Below are 5,597 nucleotides of genomic sequence, written 5' to 3'. Positions count from 1 at the left end.
ATTTGAAGCTGGTTTTAAAAAAAAAAAGAAGTTTGCTGGCCTGGGTCCCTGCTAGCAAGTCCAGTACCCGGCCTCATGTGTCCAGCTATCTGGGGTGGGGTGGGTGCCTTCTGCTTCAGCAGGGGAGGGGGAAGGGGTGGGACTGGTTGGCTAAGGTGGGTGCCATGTAGGGCTGGGTCGGCCTATGCTGCTGAGATGTCTGACCTTTATTGGAACTTGGTGGGGGCGTTTCCGGCTGTGGTGGAGGCCTTTTTGGATGTTTTCTAGTTCTACACTCTAGGGTGTGCACTGGTGCCTATAGCTTGATCTTCAACTGTGGATCACTTGTTTGATGTCTCTGGGTCTGCGTGGCCTTCTGTCACCACAATATATGTTGTTGCTCAGATTTGAGTTGCTGTGCTGAGTTTAACATGTGAAGAACCAGTGGTCATGACCTGGTTAGTGGTCATGACCTGGTTAGTAGCTCTGATGGCTATTAGGTGGTGTTTCCACATGGTTGCGAGCACCAGGGCTGGGGGAGGGTCTTTGCTTGCGAGCGTAGGTTACTAGCCTGGTAGCCTGGCTACCCCTGGTTGGGTCCGGGGCAGGCACGGGTGCTTTGGGTTCTGAGGGTGCTGGGCCATGGGGGCTTGGGTCCTGGTTGGTGTGTCGCCGACGTTGTGAGCCGGTGGATGCATGTAGAGCAGGGCGATATGGCCAAAAATATTTATCACGATATATATTTGAAAATTTGCGATAACGATATAACTGACGATATAATTGATGCGTGACAAAATACAACTCCACAACATTACTAGCGCAAAAAGACAACCTTCCATTTATTTTCACTTAAACAAGAAGCTGGTTTTTATGTGCATTAAAGCTATATAAAAATTTAACAGTGCAAATGCAAATTCCTTGCTGAAAGTTTAACCAAAAGGCATTTCCAGTAGAAATGGGCTGACATATCCTGAGCATAACGATGTATAATATCCACTGAAGTTAAAAAGAGTTGCTTTGCAACATTAAACTGCAGTGTGCGGTACGTATTTTTCGGACCATAAGGTGCACGGGATTATAAGGCACATTAAGCGAAACAAAGCAGTCAGATAAATCAAACTTTATTAAACTCGTTCATCTTGCTTCCTCCACTTCTGTACCATTGATTCATTAATGCTGTATTCTATCACAGCTGCTCTATTCCCATGTTGTTGCAGTATATTAATGACTAACCTCACATTGTGGATGGATTATCTCAGTTGTTCTCCTGACTGAAGTTTGGTCCGTTTACAGCATCCTGCCATGCGATTGCATTTGTCTCTAACTATCAGGAACCTTAACGTTAACTTTTATGAGTGGAAAAGTGTTAGTGTTCGTCCTCCAGCTTCACTGTTTATGTTATGCTAACATAGCTGTGTCGCTAGCGATCACGTAGCACATCATTATATACCAGCTAGCCCAACTTCAGTAACCCTACAAACGTCACTGTTGTTTAGTTTCCTGTCTTCATTTATGTTGGAAGTGATAGAAGAGCTGTACGTTCGAATTTTTTCAGAAATCTCTCAGTCAGAACATGCTATATCATGCTTAGGTAACTAGCAAAACTAGCGAGCTAACTTCCGCTAGCTTCCTGCTAACTTCTAACTCCGTTAAGTGTAATAAATTCTGTTTTCATGGATGCCTGGAAGTTAAACTTCATAGTTACACCTGGTAAAGCAGCAATGCTGATCGTTTTATTAAAGATGAAAGAATTTAGACAGCTTTTAACTCTCAGTGATGCTGCAGTGTTCGTTTGACCTGAAGGATACGGAGTTTAGGACCCAGATTACTCCCAGATTTAAGAGCATCTTAGTCCGACAAACACGGCAATAACGACGGCCCGCTTGCATGTTCTGCAAAAAAAATGTGCTTTGTCGTGTATCTGACGGACAAACACCAAACCAGTTCCACATCACTGAAGTTGCACCATTTTTACAAACCAATTCTGGTTCATCTGTTTCACTCAACAATCGGCCATGTGCATATGAAAACAAAGGCACTGCGCATGCGCGTTTTACTCATATTCTATCGCGATATTTCATTTTCCTATCGTTGCCTAACATTATACCGGTATTACCGTGAACGGTATAATATGGCCCAGCCCTAGATGCACGGGGGCTAAATCCTGGCCGGGGGGCCTCCGCTGCTTCGGCTGAACTGCGGACCTCCTCAACTTTGTTTGTTACACCCTTGCAGGTGTTCTCTGCTCTCCAGGAGTTCACTCTGCAGGTGGGGGAGAGATATAGGAGAGGTGGAGAATGAACACAACCTGGGTGTCTATTGTCTTGTGTAGTCTGGGAAATGATTGGATGATGGGGTGGGTACAGCTTCCCTCCCATGTTTTAACACTACAACACTACACATGAGCGGGCGGAGGGAGGTATGGGGTCTTCACACACCCGTTTTCTGTTAGCCATCGGAGTCGGCCGATTTGGGTCTGGGATGCGGGGCCTCCCTTCTACTGCGGAGCCGAGGGTGGTCTGCTTGTTTCCACCCTATGGTTTCCCCCTCTGGGCGCGAGGGTACTTTGACCTGGGGTATAGTGTATGTTTAGGAATTGGTGTTGAAAACCCCAATTCTTACGTGCTGCACAATAATGTTTAACATTTAGTATTTACTGTTATATTCCCATAGATCATCATGATGTTGTTTATTCTATTGCTCTCATTTTCTTCTGCTTGTTTTCTTTTTTCTTTCTCAACAGGTGATCTGTAGCTGAGATATAATATACTGAGTGTGAACATTCTCAAAACTGTATTGTATATAGTTTATTTTTTTATTGTGTAAATGTAATTTTTGTAAAACTGAGGTTCCACATGTCACTGTTGAAGTGGGGCGTTAATCAGTGTGACACCACTTGTAAACATGCTGCATGTGTGGGGGTTCCCAGCCAGAGCTGCATGGACTCCACACTGGTAAGGCAGACTTTCTGTAGCTCCTCTCCCTGTATTACATTATACGCTTAAATTTGGTGTATTTTTCCTTAATAAGTATTAGTTCTTTTGGCTAAAAGCTCCCAAAGTGTTTTTGATTACTTTGAACGAGGAAAATAGTAATTGGAACTGCCTTTTATCTGTTACACCATCCGTTTATGTGTTCCTTACTTGTGCTAAACAGGGATGAGCAGAGGTGTGCTGTTGCTGTGTGACACTGATTTTGCTGCTCCACTTTGTGTTTTAGGTATGTGTAAATGTATATTTTTTGTTTTCTGTGTATAATGAGTTCATGATCTGAGGCTGCACACTGAATAGTATTTTCAGCCATGTTGGTAAAAGTTAAAGTTGTTTGAATATATATTGTGTGATTGATCCATCTTAGTGGAATTTGAATATTATAAGTTATTATAAGTGGCTTGTTTTTGACTGCACCTTGCTTCATATTTGTCTCTGTTTTACCCCACTATAACGTTTGATTTAAATGTGGCTGTTGAGAAAAACCACACCGTTTTGATAGATTGTATTTTCTTTTATATATTGTAAGCAGAGCTGCATGGACTCCACACTGGGATGAGCAGAGGTGTGCTGTTGCTGTGTGACACTGATTTTGCTGCTCCACTTTGTGTTTTAGAAATAAATCCAGTTTCCAGCCAGTCTGTGTCTGTCGTCACAACGCAGTCAACCGTTTGAAATCTGCTACATAAAAGTGGTGCCGTGACCCGGATCCATCTGATCAGCCGCTGCCGATCGCTGAGGTTGAGCTGAACACTTCTGACACCTGCGATATCAGCCAAATTATCTTGTGGATCCTTTTGAAAAAAATCCTCAGTGTTTTGTTAGTAGACATTTCTCCCAGATATATGTGTTAGAGTTTAACTGGGCTACATTTACATGTGTTGTATTTTCCTGGGTGATAAGCACTTTCGTATTTTTCCTGTTTCCAATTGTTTTTGTAGTTATTGTTAATTTCCTGTGAGTAACATGACTGGTAGGGGCCAAGGCTCCTTTAACCTTTTCACACCAGTTGCTGGGAGAGGTTGGAGACTGTCTGGGGCAGATGAAGTTAGGGACAGGTCCATAATGTCTCATGATGAGCCATCAGAATCAGATGACATTATTCAAAATAATGCTCATGGGCGCCAGTTTTCAACCCCTGCTTTGAGTGATGACAGCACACACAAGGAGCTACGTGAGCTTATTGGTGAGCTGGGGACTCAGATAGGTGAATCGATCGCTAGTCGGTTATTATCCAGTCAAGTCCCGCTTGGTCCAAACCAGACAGCTCCAACTGAGTCTCCCAAAGTTAAGGGCCCTGATACCACTCTCGACTTCTCCAAAATGAACCTAGTGGTCAGGCAAGATATCAAAGACCCACCTATGTACCGAGGTGATGGCGCAGATAAGTACTCTGTTCATGAGTGGATAGATATGATGGAAGTGTATTTGCAGAAGAGAGGTTTGTCTGGAGCCATGCAAGTGGATGAAATCTTGAACCATCTCCTCGGCAGAGCTAAAAACATTGTTAGGGTGGGTTTGAAAAGTAACTCATCTTCTGGTGCAGTGACCAACCCTGAGACCATCTATGCCATACTCAGGCGTTATTTTAGTGAGAGCCCTGGTTCTTGTCAACCATTGGCTGACTTCTATGCCACCCAACCAGTTGCAAAAGAAACGCCAGTAGACTTTTGGGTGAGACTTAATATCGCAGCTGAAGCAGCTGATAGGCACTTGCAGCGCCAGGGAGGCAGAATGGAGAACATGGAGGCAGAAATAGCCATGATGTTTATCAGAAACTGTCCTGATCCCAGCCTCGCCTGTGTCTTCAAATGTAAGCCCATTAGTAAATGGTCAGTAATGGAAGTTCAGGAAGCCATTGATGAACATCAAAGAGAGTGCCATGTAAAAAAGAAGAGTCTGAGCTCTGCCAGACCACACCCCCTCCTAGTGGCCACTGCAACAACCACAAGTGAATCGCCTGAATTTGAACTGAGCCATGCCCAAGTAGGTACAGTAAAGTGTTCCCAAGATAACCCGGTTAAGACCACTGGAGTTGTCGCTTCAGATTCAAGTGCTCTAGATCGCGTGCTCAGTATGCTAGAGAGGGTGCTAGAGCGCACTAACCAGCCTGCCCCTCCCGTAATCAAACCACAGCCTCAGGTCTCAGTCAGCTTCCCTTCATGCCAGGTTTGTGGTAATAGCTCACACTCTACACGCACTCACTGCATGAGAGAAAGGAGATGTCTAGGTTGTCTGGAGGTTGGGCACCAGAGAAAAGACTGCCCCAGAGCAACTGCGCCCATTACTCAACAAAGCAGTCCCCAGGGAAACTAGGATGCTTGCACTTGAGAGGGGACAGTGTGAGCGAGGAGTGTGAGACCCTCAATCCCAGTGATGACATACAGACTGTATACAAAGAAAGCCTGAAGTGTGCTCCACCTGGTACTGTTGTACTTTCCCAGAACATAGTAAGACTTGATGAAGCAGACAGCCTGTTTTACACGAATGCATTGGTGAATGATAAAGTCTCTTTGCAGGCTCTTCTTGATACAGGTTCCATGGCGTGTACTTTGAGCGAAGAGGCGGAGCAAGAATTAAAGAGCGCTGGGGTTGCACTGGAATTAAGTGACATTCGCACTGACATTA

The 5,597-nt window shown here is 44.5% G+C and overlaps 1 long non-coding RNA gene across 1 annotated transcript; it reads left to right on the top strand.

Moving 5' to 3' along the window:
- Nucleotides 1–2,739: 2,739 nt before the first annotated feature.
- On the top strand, nucleotides 2,740–4,301 carry LOC120439270. Its single transcript, XR_005612508.1, has 3 exons — nucleotides 2,740–2,933; nucleotides 3,136–3,198; nucleotides 3,586–4,301. It is a non-coding gene; the product is annotated as an uncharacterized LOC120439270 (long non-coding RNA).
- Nucleotides 4,302–5,597: the final 1,296 nt, after the last annotated feature.

This window comes from Oreochromis aureus, linkage group 3 (assembly GCF_013358895.1).
Source record: "Oreochromis aureus strain Israel breed Guangdong linkage group 3, ZZ_aureus, whole genome shotgun sequence".
Lineage (NCBI taxonomy): Eukaryota > Metazoa > Chordata > Actinopteri > Cichliformes > Cichlidae > Oreochromis > Oreochromis aureus.
Note: the sequence above shows the minus strand (reverse complement) of the source record. Positions and strands in the feature narration are given on the sequence as shown.